Raw genomic sequence first — 23,922 nt, 5'->3', positions numbered from 1 at the left:
CTAGTTTAGATACTGCAAGCAGTACAGAGCAGTCTGCTCAAAACAGCACAACAATGGAAAAGGAAAACAAAGCCAAAACAGACTAAAATGGCTCTCTTCTCCTGCAGGACTCAGCTATCCCTGCAGGTCACAGCCCTGCCCTATGTAGCCAAACCTCAGATGTCCCCATGCTGTTTTACATCTAACAAATCCTTACCAAAGAAGGAACACAAGTAGCAGCAAATACATTCATGAGTCATCTGCAGTGTTCAGAGGCGGTGTCATCAGCAGGGACTTGGTTTCCTAAATCATTGCATTTTGTCTAAGGACAGGAACCAAAGCTGGGGAGAGGCAGAATGCACCTAACCTGGACCAGAGAGAACGTATTTGCACACAGGCTCACTAAATCCACTGCTTTGGGGTTGTTTGTTCATTTTTTTCCCCTAGGAAACAGAGACCAAGGCCATGAGCAAGAGAGAAATACCTTTCACTGCTGTGGGTAGGGATGTCCTACAGATGTCCTGACCAAGTAAGTGGAAGGGTTTTAACCATGTGGTCATCTACTGAAAGGACAACACAGCACCACACTGGCAGTGCAGGCTGGGGCACTGCATTGGTGACAACTTCCTAACACAAACTCTGAAGGGGCTCACTAGCACTAATGCTGCGTGAGCTGCCACTCACAAACAGGGATAAACTGGTTGGTGATCCTTGTCCAGTGGCCTGGGCTGCAATGACCTCAAAATGACTGGCTTGAGGACATGGGAAAAGGCTGGAAAGTTAAGCAGCAGCGTGAGGAGGGATTTTAGAACTGCAGACTGAGGTTTATTCAAGGAACAGCAGGGTAAAATCCCAGGAGAACAGGCACAGGGAGAGCCTGATTTTTGAGACTTCAGGCAGGAGGAAGGCCCTGTGGAAAGGCTAGGAGTTCCAGCAGTATGCCCACTTGGCTTAGGAAGAAGCTTTTTGAGCTAAAGTTTAAAAAGGAAAAGGAAGATGAAAACCAGGACAGGCAAAAAAAAAAAAAAAAAAAGTACAAAAGCACTGTTCAGCACCTTGGGCACAAAACAAGGGAGACCAGAGCTCCCCTTAAGTCTAGGAAGGGACCTTTCAGGAATGTAGGGAAGCCATGAGTGTGACAGCTGTAAAAGGAACTTCAGAAAATGTGTGGGTGACAGACGAGGGAGAGAACGCAGTGACAGACAATGAGAGAAAGACTCAATGTCTTTTTTAATCCCCATCTTTACATAAAAAGCTTCTGCACATAGCAGCACACTACATGTGGGAGTCTGGACCATGTAATGCGAACGTCCCTTCAAACTACCATTCCTGGAACTAAACCATAAAGTCAAATAACCAAAAATACTGCAGAACTTAGGTACAATAAAGGATTTATCTTGTAATCACTGTGCATTCCCTGTTTGTCTTATATTGACTCTCCATACTTGAAGCTACATATATCCTTTAAAGAAATATTCTTGGGGAATTTGAAGTGTAATTTACTTATTCCAATTACAGCTGCGTATTGAGTGTGAGCAGGTCATTCTGAAGCAGTTTTGAGTTTGTTATCCTCTGCAAATTACAACCAGAGAAACAGAGACTGTCTCATCAATCAAGACAAAACAGAAGAGACATGTTTCCACTAGATTTTAACTGCTCATAAGTGCTGATAATTTTATCCTGTTGTACCCTACTGCCCTACATCAGTACTGTGAAGGACAATCAAGCAAGCTAGAGAGAACTGGGGAAACAAGGTGGAAAGCACTGTTCCCTTAATCTGTAGAGGTCATCTTCTCCCCTTCCCACCAAAGCATTTGAAACACCTCCCTATAGTGTGTTTCCAGATCCTTTGTCATGTCAGGTGATGTTTGCTCTCTTCCTCTCTCCCCTGGGTAAGCAATGTTTCAGAAGAAATGTGTTTTAAACACTTAGGTAGTTGTCTGTGACTGTTAGTATTCTTTATGTAAGGAAAAACAAGCAAAAATGTTTCAAGAACAAAAGGTATTTTTACTGTGTTTAGAGGGAATAATAATAATAATTTTTCCTCTTTTCTATTTTTAAGTGAGAAATCATAAAACATTATCATGCTACAGAAAACATGAGAAGATTACCCAAAATTATCTTTTTAACTCCTCATGGTTGTCAAGATATCACACATATAAGAACTTATGTACAATATACTTACTTGTCTTTGTTCTCACCTAAACTGAACCCTGGAAAAGGCCTCATCCCTTCCCCCAAAATAGTCCTGCAACAGTTGTTTCACACGATCTTGAACAGAATGGTGAGCACCACAGCTGACAACACTGTTCCTTTAGCTTGACAGTTACTTTCTAAAATTAACCTTTCATGCTTAAATCTTAATCTTCCTACAGTCCAATTATGAAGGCATTTCTTACTGAGCACAGTATTAACCTATAAATATTAATGAAATCATAAGCCTTGTCTATTGAGCATGGAATTGATCTGTTATTCTCCTGATAAACATTTAAATCTATATAGAGAAAATACAAACTCTCAATTAAACAGTCAAAATCCTGCAAAAATTCCTGCACCGCTTTTATAAACTGGGCAACATAGGAGCAACAAACTAAGTAATACAGGATTATATTGGGAAAAATTTCTTCACCAGAAAGGGTTGTGAAGGACTGGAATAGGCTGGCTGAGTCACCATCCCTGGAGGTATTTAAAAGATGAGGAGATGTGGTGCTTGGGACATGGTTTAGTGGTGGACTTGGCAGTGTTAATATTTGGACTCTATGATCTTAAGGCTCTTTCCTAACCTAAATGATTATATAGTATTTTTTATTTACCTTCAAGGCAAAATATTTATCTGCTATAGTTCAGAATTAAATTTTATAAAGAAGAAACTATTTTGGAGATGGAACTTATTCTTCCACTTGCATTTAGAGTTTTATTTGATATTTCCCACTACTCTGTATTTCTTTAAGTTACTAAGCTGGATAAAGTTTTTAACACTGTAATAGTCATTGCTATATATTTCAGTTTCTTAAAGAAGCATAAATATTTAGAATGTCACATTGGAGTAAATAAATAAAAGTAAGGAAGCATACATAATTATATCTGTGAATAAATCAAATAAACAAAGACAATAGTGAAAACATCTGTTTCCAAATAGCCAAAATTACTCAGTATCCAAATAAAAGTGAGGTTTCTGCTTCTATGAACATTATATAAACTCTGAGGCTGCTGTGAGAAACAGTCCTACAGAAACTTACATTCAAACTGGCTAAAAATTGACCTTTTTCCCCTCACAGTAAAAACAAGAAGTCAACCCTCAATGACCCATAAACCAAGTCTTGGTTGCAAAACCTCGTGCTAGTGTACCTGTGTGAATCTCAGCATTTATCAGACAGACCATTAAGGTCCCAATTCCTCTGGACTTTACCATGTAACACTGAACACAGTGGTACAGCAAGCACTGTAAACTGACAAGGCATATTGTGGAATAATGAAAATCACATCCTACAATCACACCAAGAGAACATCTGATGATTTAGTACTCAAAGGGATACCATTGTTAATGGGGAAATTTTTTTTTTTTTTTACTTTTTTAAACTTTGGTGTCAAAAAGAGATAGGTTTTTCAAGGGTTTAAAAAAAATTACATCTCATTACACTCTAATTCTCCATGAAATTGTAAAAGTGCAAAAATCACTGAAGATACAGCTTTTAAGAATGGCTGCAGCAAAATATAGTCATGACCAAAGCACAGATATAAATCAGAGGCAAAATGAGAACAGAGGAGTCTTGTCCTCTTTCCTTAATCCAGCTCCCCAGTACAGCCACACACCTTTAGAGCACCTGAGTAAAAACTGCAAGGACTGATTCACATGACAGAGGCCAGAATTGATGCAAAAACCTTCTTAGATGGTAGCTCAGTTCAGAGCCTCTATGTGGAAGAAGGCTTCATAACCCCAGAGATCTAATCAGGGACCAACTCAGACACAGGGACAAACTACAGTGTGTTAACTAACAGTGCATTTTCCACAAGCTTTGTTTTTCTCACCCATTGAATTATCCTTCACATGCTTTGATGCTTAAAAGCCACGAGGCTCTCAGTACAGTGGCTCAATCAAAGTGAACAGCCAAGAAGCAGCCAAGAACTCCAGGGTGACTGAAGGGCACAGAAACAGTCACCACTCTCAAGAATGGAAGCAGAACTACACAAAGCTGTGCAAGATTAACAGGATTTTTTCCACAACTAATTAAAAAAAAATCTATGAGTTCCAGCAACATCAAGTCTGTCCTTATTAAACACTTAGAGAAGGCCAGGATATGAGAGGACTGTGTTGTGTGCACAGTCTGACACAGAAAGGCACAGGGAAAACCACAGTGGGATCATTCCCCTCACTGACAGCACAGCTGACAGTGCCAGCTTCCCCCAACCCACTGGAACAGAAGGAGCTCAGCATTTGCCATCAACAAAGCTGGTTTTATGGTGTTACACTGCAAGAATCACAGACAGAACCTGGTCAGCACTGCAGTTCTTCCTGGGGCTACCAACTCATGGGCCCAGCCCAGAAATATCTTCTAAAGATATTCAGAGTGCAGTGCCAACCCTCTGAAATCAGCTACATCTCCTCCCTTTGTTACATAGGGCAGCACTCATCAACAAATTCTCATGCTACCTCTTTGAATATTTGAAGCCACAGGAAATGTTAGGGCCTCTTCCCTCCTTCCCAGTTCTAAATCCTCACCTTTCAAAAGCAATCATGACAATATTTCATTCTGATTACACAAAGAGTTCCTGCAGAATGAAGAATTACTGATTATATTTAAATGACATTTACAATTGAACAGAGGAATACCAAATCAAGACATTAAAAAAAATATTTGTACTTCAATAAAATATTTGCTACCAAATTAGATTTTATATATAGCTACCAGCCTTTCTTTGACTATTAACAGAATTATAACCATAGTGCCACCAGCTACCAAACTGAAACAGAAATTTCTCCAGCATCTCTCTGTCAGGCCACTTCACCACTGTGATAATGGATTGTTTCCTTCCTTTTACTTAATAACAAATGTTTAGTTTGCCATAATTTTTTCAAAACCTATTCTTTTTGTTCAAACACACAGGAGCATTTTATCTCCACCATGAAGAATTACTGAGAGTTTCTGTAAAAACTTGAATGTACTTCCAAAAAACAGTAGTATCTATGAGAGGACAGACACAGCTAGAAAGTGATTTTTCATGAGTAATTTGCTACTTACATTACTTCATGTGTAACTTTCACTTGTGATAAATGAAATATCAACCAAAAATTAATAAAAATATTTATACATAAATAATCTGAATAAAACAATAAATTTACTTACCATATGTGGCACACACAGATTTCATTTTCCTTCATAAATAGCTCACAATCTAAATCCTGAAACAAAAAAGCTAGCCAAAACACCAAAATCTTTACTTTTTATGTGAAAGAAATGACCAACACAAACATTTCCTAATGCAAAACAACAAGGTCGCTATATATCTAAATTTGTCCATGAGTTAGTGGAGAACAACTGAGACTTCCCTTAATATCTGTGAGGTCAATTTTTTAACAACTAAAGATTCAACTCAGTGAACACAGGTCTTGAGAATTCAGGGAAGCCACACCCTTAGATGGGAGATTTTTACATAAACCTGATCTTAACATTTTTATTTAATACTTGTTCTGAGAGAATAACTCACAGCTTCAACTTGACAACTTAACTAAGCATCACAGAACATTTTAAGACATGCTTTCTCCAAAGGGATCATGGTACAAGTTAATTTTAAACTAGTTTAAAAATGAAATTTCGGCTTTAGAAAAACCAGAGGTTTGATGTATTGTATCAATACACTTATCACAAGTCTCAATTCTGCACTATATTTAAAAAGACAGCACTTGGATATGTAGCTAAATGGAAAGAAGTCAAATTATGAGATACAGCTGTAAAAGTAACACCTGCTCTACTCGTTCTTCCTTGAGGATCTGGTTAGATTAACACATATGTAATACTTATGATTTATTCATTGGTTTCTGAGTAGAAACGTAAAGTAGCTAGACTGAACTATAAAAAACAAGTTAGTATAATTTCCCCTTTTATCACACTTGAGGAATAGCAATATGAGCCCTGTCAGATTGTACATGGGGTTTTTTTTTCCCCTTGTTTTAGAACAGCTAATTTAAGCACATGATTCACTTATCACAGCACTGATACATTAGGCCAGGAAAAATACAGCCAACACTACTTTAAGAAAACTTGATTCTCAGATTCTAAAATTCAAATACAGAACTGTAACCCCTAAATACAAACTAACAAACAGTTACAGAAACACAACAGGAAGCCTGGTCTTCCCTAAGCACACATTCTTTAATTAGTTAATTTAAAAAAAATTAACTGAGTCTGATGATTAATACCTAATGCAATGAAGTAGTTACCATGAGGAAATCAGTACAGCTCTCTCTTAATACCCTACTGGCACACTGTGGCTTTAATGTCAGCTAGGCCAGGAAAACTTTGGTAAATCCTGACAGATGTTTCATTCTTGTGGTATTTCTAAAATTTTTACTATAATGCATAGAATTGGACCCTGAAGTGAAAAGCTTCTGCAATAGAAATGAGACTGGTAAAGGCATTTGCCATGAAATAAGAATCACCCCATACCTCAGTAAGTTGCTTTAAGGCAAGGGCAAAGGGCTTCAGTGCACAGTAATTAAATATCTCATTGATTTAATGATCATTTGGTAAGGAAAAAAAAAATTAAATCAGCACTCATTTGTTGAAGCACTCAGGCTGTGGACAAAAGCCTCTGACAAAAGGACTTTTATGACCTTCCTAGCAAAGACATGATGGTTTCAGCTGATAATCAGAGATACCTGGCAGAGGCACCAGGGTTGTTTGGGCTTTTTTTGGGGAGATGATAATTTGTAGTTCCATGTTCTATTGACTGAGATGTGACAGATTTTCCAAATAAACATGTATGATCTGCAGCCTAGGTTATTTTACAAATTGGCTTCAAACATATTCAAAAATCACATGACATTTTCCCAAAGTCTTCAGCGTGAACCTATGTTGTACATGTGTTCCAAATTTCAACTCAATCCCTATGGAAATAAAAACCGTTTTTATTAGGTTTTACTAGAACAATATTCTAAATGAACTTCATGACCACAACACAGTTGTATGAGTTACATTTTTAACTTTTCAAGCACATAAGAAAAGAGCAATGGGATGAAGAAGAGTAGGCAATCATAATGCAGCCAGGCTGTGTCCACAAGGATGTGGTGTGCAATAAATAGAAACAGAGTGTGGCATATGGGGACTGTCCATCACTATTTACACACTGTACCTGTTGGCATTTTTAGCAAAAGAAATTTTTAAAAATTCCTTCCTTTTTCAGAAGGAATTTTTAAGAATTTAAAATTCTATGTTATTCTTGATTTATGAAACACAATTTCTCCTTTTATGAATGAAAATTGATAATTCAAGTAAAAGATCACTGAATTTTAACAACATGTGCTAAATCAGGCTCAGCCATCCAGAATGTGCAATTGTACTGAACAGATGTGCATGGAATAAAAAGAAAGGATGAAAGCATCTTAATACACCAAAAATTATGTCCTTACATTTGGGTATGGAAAGTAAATTAGCCAAATCCTTTAAATTTTTACTCAAACAAATTACTAATAAAGACAACAACAGTTTACTCATTAAGGTCCTTAGTTATAAAATTTAAAACTTACAGGAGGACTACTGTTCCCCACAGAGGCTCCTCATAAAATTAAGATCTGTATTTCTTACTGAAAGTAGATAGAATAAAAGACTTTGGGGCCTAAAAGCTGTCTTCATAAAAATATAATTACTCCCTAGTTTTGTCAAGAATTGTTAATTCAGTACTGGAATCACTGTGTGGAAATCCACAGTTTGTATTACAAAGCAGGCCAGACTAAATTGCTGAAATCACCTCCTTTTTTTGATCATCAGTGTCTCTCTGAGTGCTTAATGCTGTGACATCAAAGCAACAAGTGACAACATTTGCCAACAGCTTTCATAAAAGAAATAATGAAACAAAATCAATAAATACTGCAAATATTAACTATTTTTAAACTATCTTACTATTGACTTAATAATAGAGATCAAATAGATCAATTGCACACCAGCTTTCACCAAAAAAGTCCAGCTATAGTCTCTAATTTATCAATGGTCACTCACTGCACATACCCTAAAAATGTCAGCAAGACTTTACACAGAAGTATCAAAGAAACTGGTATTTCCTAAATATGTGTTTTCTCTAGCACAGAATGGCAACAGCACGTGGTTTTTTTTTTATTTTCATGGAAGTTAGTCAATATCTCCCTGTAACAGCAAGTTACTATCATTTCATGTTGTTTTTTCAGCTTGTCTAACAAAAAAACATTAATTTTCAAGTAGTGAAAATTTGTAATTACTCTCAGTACAATGTTTCCAACTCTAATTTTATATGTATCTCCCCTAGCTGGACTAACAAGTGATTTCCTAAATTACATATATGAAATCTAAATTACACAAAATCAAAACTGTAAAACATGTTTCAATTCTTCTCATACTCTACATTTGATCTATAGTTATAGCATATTTTCTACATTTTCCCCATGAATATCCCTATTGAAAAACTGCAATCAGTGCAGTAAAATACTGCATGTCTAGTCAAGCTACAAGAGACAGAACTAGGAGAAAAAAGTAGAAGACTGTACAATTAAATATATATTTAGAAGATTACTACACTGTATAAAAGCAGTGATAAAAAGCAACAAAAAAGCATGTCACAAATTAGTGTAGGACTTGGGTAATGCCTACAGACAGTGTTACAATATTGGTATAAAGACTGTTAGCCCTGAGAGAGGAACTGCTTTGTTTTTTACATGGGAAGAAATGTACACATCCACAAAGGGCTGGGGTTTTTGTCAACATCTTCATCTGCCTGGTCTCTGATATTCCGTCAGACATTTCAGTGCCAAGGCAAGGCATGGTGAGCACAACAAATAAGCAAACCTAAAAGACTCCTCAAGCTAGACATAGCTAGAGTTCTCCCCGAAGAATAAAGGGTTCACCTTCTTCTTCTTCTTAGCAGCATAAAAGGCAAACACTTTCTTTTATTCTGTGTAAAACCAAGAAAAGCTGAAGGTAAATGCCACTTCTTTAAACAAACACTGTACAGTTGCAGAGGTGTACAGTACACATAAAAAAGCTGTAAAATAAGGGCTGTGTTATTTCTTTTTAAAATCAGTTACTGGTTTGAAGCTACTAAAGATTGTTCCTGATATTTAGAACACCATGATAGTGAATGCAGATAATTGTCCTTGATATCCAGTGTACTCAGAAATGTTGGGTAGACTTAAGCCTTGAGTTTTTACATAAAATCTAATATATTTACTTACTATATTTGTATATGTCTCTATACACTAGTGTATTTACACAGTATTATGCTGAAAGGAAAATTTTAAATAATGTCAGAATAGTGCTCATAAAGTTACAATTAGTCTAGACTTTGCTGCACATTATTCCATCAGGAATCACACTGAAGAGCTGGAGGTGCTTGCGGGGTGAGTTAGCACAGCTGCTTCACATCTCTGCATGTGCACAAAGCCCATCTCACCAGGCCACAGCTGTCATTGACTGACAAGAACTAAACTCTGCCTCTGACTAGACCCAAAGACTGACCAGACTTCACACAGCTGGATGAATTTCTGTGGGTAATACCTGCATTTATTATATATGGTTTTAATCACCCTATTTTCCTGCCAAGAAGTCCTGTCTTCAAGGAAAGTTTAAGTATTTTTATAGTAAGTTAAAATGTGTAATAATTGAAGCCTTAGGTCAGCAGTTTCCACCTTCTGTAAGACCTCTACTACTGAAAATGTACTTCCACAGCTCTTGGAATAAAGAAAACAAACCATATTGATTGCTGAGCAGAATCAGGCATTTAAGAAAATATAACACACTCTACATGACAACATGGAAAAAAGAAGTGGGTACAGGCACAGTTCTAACCATCTTAAATAAAGAATGAAGAAGATGGAGAAATTTAAAAAAAAAAGGTAAGATTCTAGAAAAATATTTACATTCAGATTATCATTCATATTCATATTATCAATTCAGAAGAGAAATGCTTTGAGTAATTCAAAAATCTAACAGCATACGCGAACAAAAAAAAATGCTGTATCAAAAGGTATTTGTAGAAGATCAAACTTTTTCTCATGAAGACATTGTAAAAATGACATTTAATTATCTGTTTATATCTACAGGACTGGAATAATAACCAGTTTAAATCCTGCACATCTGTTGCTGTATTTTCTCAGTATTTCAAGGACACAGACTTTAACCTTACCCCATACTGGCCACCTACCAGTTAGATTTTCCTCCTATACATGACATATTGTTACTTTGCTAAAAGCCAAATTACTGGACCTGATCTGAGAAAAAAAATCTCACACAAGGCGAGCAACTGCCCCGGAATGGGGCGGCAAAGGGGCCCAGGGGGCCAGCACAACCACGCAGTTTGTCCCCGCACCGCGGAGCCGCTCACGCCGTGTTCACACTCCAGCCATCCCAGCTTTTCCCCATCAGCACATCCCATAATTAAACACATGATATGCCTGTCACGTTAGAAGTCACCTGAGCTGCAGCAATCAGAATTCCCGTCTGAATAAGGTAAATCACCATAATGCAACCTCAGCCCCCCTCCACACTCGTGGCACAAACAGCCCTTCCACGGCGTTCACCCGCTGACCTCTGAGACTGCAGGCGGTGCTGGCCGTCCACTGACACGTCTGCAAACGGGATATGACACACTCAGCCATAAAAATACAACAAATAACCCTTCTGGTTTTATTACTTGTCATCTACTAGATGTATTTAAAAAAAAATCCTGAGCAAATCTCCTCTGGGAGGATTTGAAAAGCTGTGATTTAGCAGACATTTCAGGATTTTCAGAAAAAAGAGGTATCTATGTTCTATATCCCCAAATCCCACCTGCAAGAGAGGAACAAAGCCAGCAGCTACAACTTCATGGTTTCAAGCAATACTTTACAACTGATCCCTGCAGAAAAACAGCTATCACCTCATCAGCAAAAATTGATATGAAAAGTCAGATTTCTGCTCCTCCTGAAGTCAATTAAGTTTTATTGTAGCATTCAATAGGTTCTAAATTGAGTCCCATTAGGATAGAATTCATTTTTTAATGATTTTCTCTTCTTCTTAAAAAGAGCAAAGTAACTGCATTCTAAAATATTAATTATTATCACCTGCAGACAATTACAGTAAAACCTTGTGACTTTGTAACAATGATAGAGACACTTGATAAGATTTTCTGATTTTGCAAATTAACCAACTGAAAAAGCACAATAGGAAAGCAACATAAATTTACTAAGTTTAGTTACAATTGTTTATACCACTTCATAATCTATTAGTCAATCTGGTATGTTGCATCTTAGTTTTCAGATCCTTCACTTGCATTCCTGGATGTATTTAAGCACCATTACTGCAAAATGATACTTAATGGTAAGAATACAAAGGAAGTATGACAATATCCTGAACCCAGTGATAGGTTTTATTTCTCACCAAATCCACAGATTCCTAGCTCACATAATTTTCATTGTGCAGTCAGTTAGAATTCCAATGCCACAAGACTGTCACAGCAGCTAAACTTCCACAAATTTGATTTTTTAAACTTTAAATATTGCATATAATTATTCTTTTTATATATTATTATCAAATATCATTTACTAGTAAAATATGGTTTCTGAATTTGACTTTAATTTTCACTACTGCTATAAAGCTAATACCCTATAAAATTATGACATAATTACATTTGCAATCTGTGAAAATTGTATCTTTTTCATTTACTTTTTTCTTTTATAGCAACTTGTAAGTATTTATCCAAAACCTCCAGTCCCTTTCATTTTCATTTTCTATGTTCACACAGTTGTTTTTCTGCATTTGTACATACCTTTGAAGCAGCTAAAGGCAATTGGGAAAAAAGATGCTAAAACATTATTTTTTTTAATCAGCAAGAGACTATGTGAGAAGATACTGTAATTATTTTCTTAATGTACTCTTTTTCATGCTAAATATTTCTGTAAAGCAAGCCATTTTAATCCAAAATTATTTTTTATTTCTGTAGTTATGGGAAGTCTCTCCTTCTCCCTCATAAACACAATTCTTAAAAAGTTATTTGCCAGCAGTGCAAATGCAAATAACCAGAAATTAAAAACTGCAGTATGTAACTTGATGACTGCTACATGCTGGGATCATCAAAATTTTAACCTTACTTTACTTAACACTCTAAAAAGAAATAACTCACTTAATGTCATACCTGTAGCTGTCTTGTTTTCTCCACACTACTCATTATGTGGCCCAATCCTTTATATTTTCTATAGTTTATAGCTTTCTCTACAGGATTTCCACTGACCAATGCAAGAGAGCCTACCCAGCAATTCAGCATCTCAACTTAGATAACTAAAAACTAAAACCACACAATTAGGGACAGCACATTAAAAAGTGCACTGCTTCTTAGCTTGCACAGAAACCCCGCCACAGGGAAAGAGATTGCAGCTCTCCAGAATGCTAACAACATGTCTTCCAATTTTTGCAATAGATCAGACACGGCTCATAGAACAGTATTCTGCCTTTCACTACTCTGATTCATCTGCTCAACCGGGTGAAAATTAAACCAGCATCATAATATAATTATTATACTACAATGCATACATGTCAGGCATTTAAATTAGGCTCCACAGGCAATTGCACACTTGATACAGCAGTTCTGAAGTGTTTCAAAGGTAAAAAAAAAAAGAGAAGGTTTTCAAAGGTAAAGAAATTTCCAAGTTCTTAAAAAAAGGAAGCATATTCCATTAGATGACAGAAAACCGAATACCTTCCCAGATTTTCTGTAACTTTGCAATTATTTTCTACCGGAAAATTCCCTGTTTCTTGAACTGAGTAGGTCACTATTTGCTATAGAAACTTATCAGTCTGAGCTTTTAATGAAGAGCTGGCCTAAAAGTACATACTCCCTTGGTGGATTACAGCTTCACTGGCAATGCCAGCAATGATGCCAGGCAGCCTTCCAGCACCAGAAGTGAAGCAGTTCTCAAGTAAGCTGTGTTACTCTCTAGGCCCTGCAGGAGACTCATCTCCATGTCTCTCCTCCCCTCCTCATAATGCCTCTTCCCATGTTTTCATCTCGTTCCCAGTCTCTGTTCAGGCAGCTTCAGCATGTAACTGTGATGACCAAATATTACCAGTGTCCTCCACACACCCAGAGTTCTGATTTCCTTTACACCTGAGCTCCACAGTGCCAGTCCCTGTGCCAGTTCCTTCAACCCCAGCATCCTTTTCCAAGGTACTCTTGATGGCCAGTACCTGCTCCATGTCAAATCAAACAGTATTTCTTCCTCTACTCAGCCCCTTTCCAGCAGACAGAGAATGCAATTCAAAGAAGAGAACAGAAAATTGTAAGACTTCAACACCTAAAAACTTCTCTGATTTCAATCAGACCAGAACTGCAATTACACAAAGGTCAATTCAGCTCTGCATCAGGGTACATTCCCTGTATGCTGAGCTGATAGAAAAGAGGGGGGAAATTCTATTTACCCATTTCTACCAACACTTACATGAGACTATTTAAACAATCATTTTTCAGAGGTTTATAAGTTGGTCAAAGAGTGGATATTCACAGGGACAGTCTGACACTCTTCAATACTGATTATATTCACCTCGCCAATTTGGAGTTCCTCCTTCAAAGCACCCAAGTACTAGAGCTTTTCAAGGAGAAGTTGATGGAATTCTTTCTTTTTTTAATGGGCAAAAGGATCCCACGGATTTTCCTGTGAAGCTTAAGGTCAAAGCTAAGTTGGCAGTCTTAACCAGATTTTTCTGTGAAAAATCAGCCTGAAGCCAGTCCAGGGGGAGAAAATTGTTAGCCTCAGTGGTTAGGAGTTTGTCAAAGTTGGAAACTGGAAATATAATCCTGCAAAAGGAACTGTATTACCTTCAATAACAGAAAACGGTTAACTTCTATCAGAGTTTAAAAACATAATTCAAATATATTTGTGGTAATTTTGACAGGATGTCAAAATAAATGTTCTCAGATAAATGGAAACACTGAAAATTCTTTAAAAATTAAACCAAAAAATTTTAAAAATTACCGCTTTCCAGCTCATTGTCAATTGACAAAAAAACCTATTTTCAAATGAAGAGAAAGGACAAAAATCCTTAACATAGGTGACAGTATATTCTACATACCAACCCTCCATTACTAAGAGTAACTAACATATTTAACATCAAATCCTATCTCATACCAAACAGCCCATGATGCAAGCAGATGTTTTTAATCCCAACAAGGAAAATTTTTTTCTCCTTTGAGAACTGTGAAGTGGCATGGCCATCCACTTTCATCAAAGCCCTGTGTTCCATTAGGAAATCCGTGTCTCTGGGGACACATGCACACAGAGGAAGGAGGAAAAACACATGCATAAGCAGAGTTACACCAGCTTTGTCCTCTGATGGCAGTAAGTGTTAAAACTATGACCTTGCTCCCAACACCAGGCACTTTTGCCACTACACAGAAAGTAGTTTCCAATACAGGCATTTTTGTCCCACAGGTCCCCCATCACCTCAAAACAAAATGAGCTCATCATGACTACCGGCAATCCCTGGCAGTATTGACTGCACATTTCTCTTCCCTGGGCCTGTATGCACAGTAATTGATTATAAAAAATAACTACACCATCATCCAGCAACAGTTATTGATCAGCTTGTAATGAACACAAATGTAAGCTTAGTGTTTTATAGAGCCTGTGTCTATTTATGTATTTCTATTTACTACAAATAAATCAATTTCAAGTGGAACATTTTGCTGTGTTCCAGTTATCTCAAATCATCCCTCTGCAGTTCTTAGTTTCCACTGAAGTTTGCCATTATTTATTCACTTCAAATACTAAAACCACAACTACTAGATGTAAGAGGACAGAAAGAAGAAAACAATATTCACACCACAGAGAACCCCCAAAATATTAGCTACATACATTGGAAAAGGAAATGTTGTAAGGATGTTAATGGAAGCTTATGATCACAACACAATTCTTATCCAAAACCTACATCCAAAGTATTCATCTTCTCGTTTCAGCAGGACACAGAGCCTTATGAATCAAGTTTTATCTAGGACTACACTCAAACACCAGGACATTTCCTGCTCCTTGAAGAATCACCATGGTTCACAATTCCCACTCCCCTTCCTCATTTCATAGAATTCAGACACAGTGAAGTCACTGTGGAAAGACGAGACCAACTCTTGATCAGATGGCAGCCAGAATTTAATTAATCTTCATGTGCTTACCTAGTAACGAAATTGTTGAGCCACCGTGAACGTTTTAATTTTCAGATGGAGTTCAAATTTCAGGTTATAAATTCTTACACAAGAAAACCTGCATTTCACATACACAAACTATTTCAGACATATGTGCAGTACTATGTGTGCAGTTCCTAACTAGCTTTTGAACACAATGAAACAGAAAAATAAAGCTTTGGGAAGGCACTGGGCTGCCGAGTGAATTCCCCTAACCCTGGCTTTGAGGTAAGCAGGGACGGTCCCTATAGGACTCTGCTGAGCAGAGATAACAGGCACTGTCAAAACAGGTTTCCTAGAGCAGATTGCCTAACAATCTGGGAAGGGCAGAATCCAAAGATTTCCCAAGGAGAACATTTTTACATCCTATCAGCCTTTCAGCTCTGCCCAGACTGTCCATAAAAAGGCTCATATAGCAGGCTAAGATGTGATGGAGGACTGAGAAAAATCAGTCTGGTAGAAACTAGTTGCAGTCTAAATTAATTTTTTTGTAGTTTACTGAAGAGAAACTCTTATCATGAACCTTCTTTATCTTGTGCCATTTCCTTTTTTTTTTTTTTTTTATTTTATTTCAAATGGCTGGTAACATACAGCTATGCAGTAATTTTTTTTTTTCCAAATAAATTATGAGGTATTAGCATATGCCACAGTCAAAGGGAATTTTTTAAAAAATAATCATGAATACTCAATCCAGCCTACAGATACAATAATCACCCATGGGAATGGGACTTAATATACCAATCTTAAAACATGGTCTCTTTCTCCACTGACCATTTCTGAAAGGCTAAGAAAGTTCATATAGATATTTCAGCCAACCAACTTCTGGAAATCCTGTAGATATTATTTTAAAAAAATTTGCTGTGCTCATTAAGTACTATAATTGAGATATTTAAATTTAAATATAAATTCAAAACAAGGACACTTCCACCTCTTCACTAACCATGATAATAACTAAACATGTTGTCTAAGATGACCAAATCAGCAGACTTAACTGGCAAACAAAGAAACCAAAATTACCCTATAAGATATTGAAAATAAATATATTCTATATGCTTTGGGATATTTTATAATGGAGCCTTAAGTGACAAATGAAGTTGAATAGCGAGATGCATGGCTACATGCAGATAAACATCTGATTTATTTATCCTTGGTAGGCAAACAAGTAGACCCCATTAGCTGCAGATTTAGTAATAGGGGTAAACAAAGAGAAAAAAATAGAGTTAGATAAGGAAGTAGACCAGATTATATTTCACATTCAATATTACTCCCTTAAAAATAAAAGTAAACAGAAAGAGATAGTAATATAATCAATTGTACATTACAAGAAAGCAAAAAGATACACTAATCCAAATGGCCTCTATTCCATTTTTTAATTTCTGCACTGTTTCAAAAAATACAGATTTTAATTCTAAGAGACATAAAATGTGAATGTAAATACCTCTAGAAATGAAAATTTATGGCTCTCCTAGCAACTGTGTCTCATAAACTTGCATGCATGCAGTATTCTGCATGGTATTTGGTGTGAGCTTTTGTGCTTTCACAGCAACAAGGTTGAATTATGGTTGCTGTGGGAACTATATCTTTGAATTTCTTGACTTGTGCTCTCATCTGAACTCAAGTGTTGCATTTACATAGGGAAGCATTTGCTGGTGGAAAAGGAATCTACGTGAATGGTTACATACTTCAGTATTCTTACCAAAGAAACAACACAGCTCCGTGTCTGGAGAAGTACAGAGCTCCCATCACTGTCACACTGCATACACAAAAAGTAAAATAGAGACACATAAAACCTGGCAGCCAAATGTGGCAGGGTACCTATAGCAACAGTAATATGGGATGATGTCACTGAAAGTTTGGGGTTTGCAATTGTTTAGCATTTTAACCACAGGGTTTGAATACACACTTGCTTTCAACCATTTGGTGAGAGGATACATAGAGAGAGAGAGAGAGAAAGAAAGAGAAAGAGAGAGGGAGAGAGAGAGGGAGAGATAGACAGTTGTCAGATGCTTTGGAGCCTTGTGAGTGATCTTAGCAAGAGTGAGAGGATCAGTATTGCCCAGGTCAGCATTGCCCAGCCCCAGCCAGCACAGGCATTGCTCTGGGTACCTTCTGAACTTGCAGCTAAAGCAAGCAATGACTACACCAGTCCAACACTTGATGTGTAATATAGGTCACAGGCTGCTCTAGAGACTCACCTCAGCACAGGAGGGGAAAGAGAGTCAGATCTTACTGCTTCTAGAGATGTTCTGTAGCAGAGGTGGTTTGTCTCATAGTAGAATCAAGAAGCTTAAACTTTGAGGTCTGTTTTCCTGACACAAAATATTCTATTTACTATTTCCCCATAGATACATTTTATGATTTGACATCATCAAGAAAAGGGAAGTCAAGTCCTTCAACAAAGCTCTGTGCATTTTTGGAATTATCATTGAACAATTATGCCTCTAAAATCATCAGACTAAGAATCAGAAATACCAAGTTAATATTGCAATATTCTTAAATTGAAATAAATTTCAATGCACAGTTGCTACTTCCAAAAATCAACACAGGTATCATGCTTTAAGGAAGATTTTTGATTAATGTGGAGGAGCATGAGGAGAGGGAGAAATCAAAAAGCAACATAAAATCACAGATTCTCTGGCATGGTGTCACCTTTCTAAAGAAACACCAATGCACAGCTACACTCTTAATACACTCAGCAGACTCTCAAGGCCTCTCTAGCTTTCACTTAGGAAAGGTGGACATTCCACTAGGGCAAGTATTCTTGGGGAGAAAAAACTCAGCCAAGAAAAAGCAATCAAACTGAAATATGGCTATGATGCCTTTGTTTAGAACAGAGGAATCAGCACACACTGAAAGTAACAGCCTGTCAAAATTAAGGAAAAAAAACAAAAACCTGCATGAAAAAGCTCAAGGGGAAAAAGCCCCACAATTTTAAGATGTAGTGCATTAAAAATAAAAATTTTTCTTACTTTAAATTTATTACATCTACTTTGTATACAGTTACAAAGGACACCAAGTTAGTGTTTTTTGCAAATAAATGAAATCTGAAGCATGGGGTATTTCCACAATAAACAATCAATTTCAAAGCAGAGTTTATAATGTTAACACAAGAACTTACTAGAGAAACTTAAAAAATAAGAGTCATCAGACAAACAAAACCATATATTGACGAAAGCTAGTCTGTATTAAAAATTTCAAAGATCACAAAGATTACTCAGTAAATCAGATTTAACAAGAAACCATCAAGTCTTGCAAGACCACAATAACACTTCTACTGTGCATCTTTGAGCCTAGTTATAACACAGAAGTTTATTCTGGGTATAAAGAGAAGGAATAATAATATAATTTGTATCTCCCAAAGAAATTGTGGGTTATTTTCATTTCAGGATCTCAAGATCACTAAATATGGTAATGAGTGGAAAGGCCCATCACTAACAATGCAGCCATGCTGAATAGTTTTACAAGTCACTTTTGAATGACACATGCCCCCTCTATGAATAGAATGTCAAATCAACAGCCCCTGTTAGTGTCTAGACATAATTGTCTTTGAATTGAATACATCAGCATTAACTGCAATACCAAAATGGTCCCAACTAAAATAATGGAACTGTCTCTTGCACCATTCTTCTGCATATTTTGTAAAAATTACACAATACAATAGGTGGAGAGAGATTTATGAGGTTAACATTTTGCATATTCCTGCAATCAGCCCAACTGTCAACTCTATTCACTGTGACATGAGCCACTATAAAATGTGCTTGCAAATAAACATAACCAGAACATCTGGGGAATGTATGCATTCTGAAAAGAAACTGTATTTGATGGAAGAATTAAAAACTTACAAAAAGGCCATCAGTTTTTTGAACATACAAATGTTTTTAAATATTATGTACTTCAACTGTAATAGCCATGTGCAAAATATCATGTATATAAAAAACCAGTATTTATTTATGTACCTATTCTAAAGCCTCCTGGAGGAAAACTCAAACACATCTACACTGATCTTCCTGAATTTTCTTTTTATTTTTATATTAACTTTGCATAGTTATAAGAAAAAAGTGTATATATGTACATCTGTGAGCATGTAAAAAACATAGAGATTTCAGAACTATTTTACAAAATAACTAAAAAGAAGCCACAGAGTTTTTCATGTTGGCACATTCTGATATTAGAATGTTGTACACAACTTCACAATGTAATGTCTAAACTGTGTAACAGAGAAGCTTGCATACAAAATCTGAAGGCCACATGACGATACCACAGAGGTATGAATGGAATCCAGTGGTACCTTCTATGAAAGCATTCATATTTATAGATTTACTAATTGGAAATATGAAGTCAACAGCAGGATACCACCACATGCAGGAGTATACAAGGTCGATAACAAATGAAATGCTCCATTCTCACTCTTCACTGGAACCACAAGGTCTATTACCATCCTATACTTATCTCCAGAAAAAGATTCACAGGATCACTTAGGTTGGAAGACACCCTTAAGATCATCCATTCCCACTACTAACACCACACCAGCAAATCCTCCACTAAACCACATCCTGAAGTGGCACATCTAGATATCTTCAGCAATGGTGACTCCACCACTTCCCTGGCAGCCTGTTCCAATGCCTGCACACCTTTTCAGTGAAAAATGTTTTCCTAATATCCAACCTAAACCTCCTCTGGTGCAACTTGAGGCCATTTTGCTTGTCCTATTACTTGTTACTTGGCAGAAGAGACCAATCCCCACCTCTCTGCAATTTCCTCTCAGGTAGCTGTAGAGAGGAATAAGGTCCACCCTGAGCCTCCTCTTCCCCAGGCTAAACAAGCCCTGTTCCCTCAGCAACCCTCCACAAGACTTGTGCTCCAGACCCTTCATCAGCTTAATTTCCCTTCTCTGAACGTGTTCTAGCACCTCAAAATTTGCACAAAATATGTAAGGTGATCACACACAAATATATAATCAACACAGTGCTGTATTCACTCTTCTTCACGAGAAATAAATATAAGCTTCCTAATACTGAGTATCCTCTTAGGCTTTTAATGACAAAAGACCCAAGGAATATATTAGGCAGTCGAAAAAAAAGTCTCACCTGTTTCTCAATATTCCAGTTACCTCATGAAACAAAGTCACTTCACTGTGTTAGTTTTTAACACAAAATGAATAACAATGAACCTGAAGATATAATAGCTTTTGATAAGATCTATCATTAGAACAAGTATCAATCTAGGGTTCCACCCACCAATATCAGAACCTCGGTAAAATCATGCACTTGAAAATATGCTCAGGATGTTCAGGAAGCCTGGTCTCCTTCCTGACCATAAGTTCAAGTACGTGTTTTAATGCCTTCTCCCAGCAGCTCATTGTTCTTTACTTTTATAACCCAAAAATTATATATGGAATCACTATAAATTGCTCTGCAGTGCTAAAGAAAAGAAAGAAAGAGAAAGCACATTAGAAACACACTGAAATGTGCGCATTGGTTTTGCTATTTTACATATATATTGCTATTTTCAAAATACCAGCTGTGTGTTCTCACTGTGGCAGAAGAGCCACTCCTTACACAGGAAAAATACTACAACGACTCAGAAGCCACCCCTGCCTCATATGAGGAAGGCCAGCCACCACGAAGCCCCCACATGTTCTTTCTGCATGATACAGAAAACATCTCTTAAAAATCCATGGTGAGCTAGTCAGAAACATCTACGTATAAAAGGACATTGCAGATTAAGTAAAAGGGACTGTATTCATCACATCAACCAAAGGTTTTAGTGTAGTATTTAAGCAGAATATTTAAAAACATACACTGAATTGATACCAAAAACTGAAGGAAATTAAAGCACTAAGTCTCTAATGCTGTCTTTAGAAATCTGCAAACTATGAACTGAGCGACCAAAAAAGCATCACATGAAACCCCTGGAGTCAGTCTTAAAATTAAAAAATAAAAAAAAAATCCATGGTGGGTGCTTAAAAGAGACTTTGCTAAGTTCAAAACTGCTAGAAATTTATGTGGCAGCTCCCTCTTCTGGATCACCAAACCCTGACAATTCAGCTGAGATGGCAAGATCTAGAATCTGACTAGTAAATAACATCTTTTCACTGTTGGTGGGTTTTGTTATGTACCATTAGGCAATCACACAAAGACTTCTGGTCTATTGCCTATTATTTTGAATTAGTTTATATTCAAGTAGCATACTGTGAAGAAAAGGTAGTTGAAAATACCTGAATAGTTTGAAATACTTTCGGAATTTTCTCACCAGACAATAAAAACATGCAAGAAAAAAAAAAAAAAAAAAAAAAAAACCAAAAAAAACCCCCATGGAATTTTCTCACCAGACAATATTGACTTCTGCTTTCAGTCTCTCAGAATTTTACTAAAAAAATGCATTTTACAGAAAAGAACTGATCAATCAGAATACTACAATTCAAACTGTGTGGCCTGCAGTATGACTTTTGAATCCATATTTGCAGAAGTTAAGCTTCTCGGTTGAAACAGAAGAATCTGATCTTGACATTTTTTTTCAGCTTTGACAGGTTCACACATAAAAAAATCCTTGCACAGTAGAAAAAGCTTATCTGTGCATCAGCTCTTCAGACACTCTGAAAGACAGCTTGGGCAATTTCTGCACACATTTCTAAACTGGAATTGGAAAAATCAGAAAATTGGTACTCTCTGCCCCTATATAAAACTCATCTTCATAAAGGTACCCTGGATTTCTGACTTGACCTATAATTGAAGAGGAGGCTTTGTGAAGACCTGGTGATTTTTATGTATCTCAGCTGGAACCACAGGCAATTCTATACTCTCTAAATTGCCCGACACTATTCAAGCTGAATGACAATGTTTGACTTAAATATAAAAAATTACTCTAAATGGAAAATTTACAGCCCAAATGAAATCCCTGTTGACTTCATCAGTGTAATTATTGATAACAAAATCATTACCTGAATCAAATTATTGAGTGTTTAATGAGGAAGAGGGTGCATAAAAGATGTCCCTGTTAAATTCTGGACCAGGTAACTTGAAAGCATGATTTTTGACTTGCTAATAATTGCATCATCAGGTCCACAACAGTGTGATTTCATCTTTCATGAGATATATACACTGAGTGCCTCATAAAGTATATGGCAAACTGAAATACCAAGGAAATTTTCGTCATTCAAGCATGGATAAAACTAAAATTGCCAGGAGTTATTTGGATGGAACTGAAGGGATCATATAAAATGGAAAGCCTTATGAACCTGGCAAGAGTAAGAGAGAAGGAAAAGAGCTAAGATTTGCTATGCAGGCACCTGCTGCAAACAGCAGACTATCAGTGACACAAAGGAGAAACATCTTTGTCACACTGCCCAACAGTCAGTGGACTGAAACCACCTGCAATTCCCTTTGTGGAGGGGAAAGTTACCGAGAACAAAGGAAAAGTAAAACCAACAGAACCTGGAAAATCCAAGTGGGTATATAAAGGGGCAGACTGGAAAGCAATGCCTCACTAGACCTGCTGCTTACAAGCAGAGAAGGGCTGGTGAGAGATGTGGAGGTCAGAGGCCATCTTGGGTACAGTGACCATGAAATGATTAAAAGTTTTGGATTCTTGGTGAAATAAGGAAGATGATCAACAAAACCTCTAGCCAGCAGGACCAGAGCAGTGACTGACCCCTGTACTCAGACTGTGCTGGTGAGGTCAGACCTTGAGCTCTGTCTCCTGCTCTGGGCCCCTCATCGCAAGAAAGGCACTGAGGTGCTGAAGTGAGTCCAGAGAAGGGAAACAGAGCATCTGGAGAGTAGATCTTAGGAGTGACTGAGGGAGCTGAGTGTGTTTAGTCTGGAGAAAAGGAAAAAACTACCTGAAAGGAGGTTGTAGCCAGGTGGAGTCAGTCTCTTCCCCAGGTAACAAGTGACCAGACAAGAGGAAATAGCCTCAAGACACACCAGGGGAGGTCCACACTGGACATCAAGAAGAATTTCCTCACTGAAAGAGTAGTTAAGCATTGCTATGGGTTGCCCAGAGAAGTGGTGGCATCACCATCACTGACAGTATTCAAGAAAGCACTGGATGTGGAATTTAGTGCTATGGTTTAGCTAACATGGTTATGTTTGGTCAAAGGTTGGGCTCAATGATCTTAGAGGTCATTTTCAACCGCAATGAGTCTGGCAGGCTATGACTAGAAAGTAAAAAGGAAACAGGCTGAAGACTACATTCTGGAAACTGAGAGGATGAAGGCTGCAGCTTATGCCATTTAAGATCCAGAGAATTAAAGAAGTACAGAATGTTAGGGGAGTGTGTGAAGTCCTTGAAAAAGGAAAATCTGAAAGCCTGGTTAAAAAAAAAAATTTGTCTGTTTTTCAAGCTTAATCCAAATAGCAATGCCACTTTTCAGGTTACTGAACAGGAGCTGATGTCTTTGGTAAGACATTTGCAAAATAAAATAATTAACAAGTATTTGTTTTATGGTCAAATGACATTTAATGACTCTTAGGAGAAAACACACTCTAGCACTCAAGTTCCAATGGAAACACTATGTAGGCAAGGATTTTATGAATCACTGCAATTAAAGCATCT

Source organism: Pyrgilauda ruficollis, unplaced genomic scaffold (genome assembly GCF_017590135.1).
Source record: "Pyrgilauda ruficollis isolate IOZ18807 unplaced genomic scaffold, ASM1759013v1 scaffold1, whole genome shotgun sequence".
In the NCBI taxonomy this organism is placed as follows: Eukaryota; Metazoa; Chordata; class Aves; order Passeriformes; family Passeridae; genus Pyrgilauda; species Pyrgilauda ruficollis.
This window is presented reverse-complemented; position numbering follows the sequence as displayed.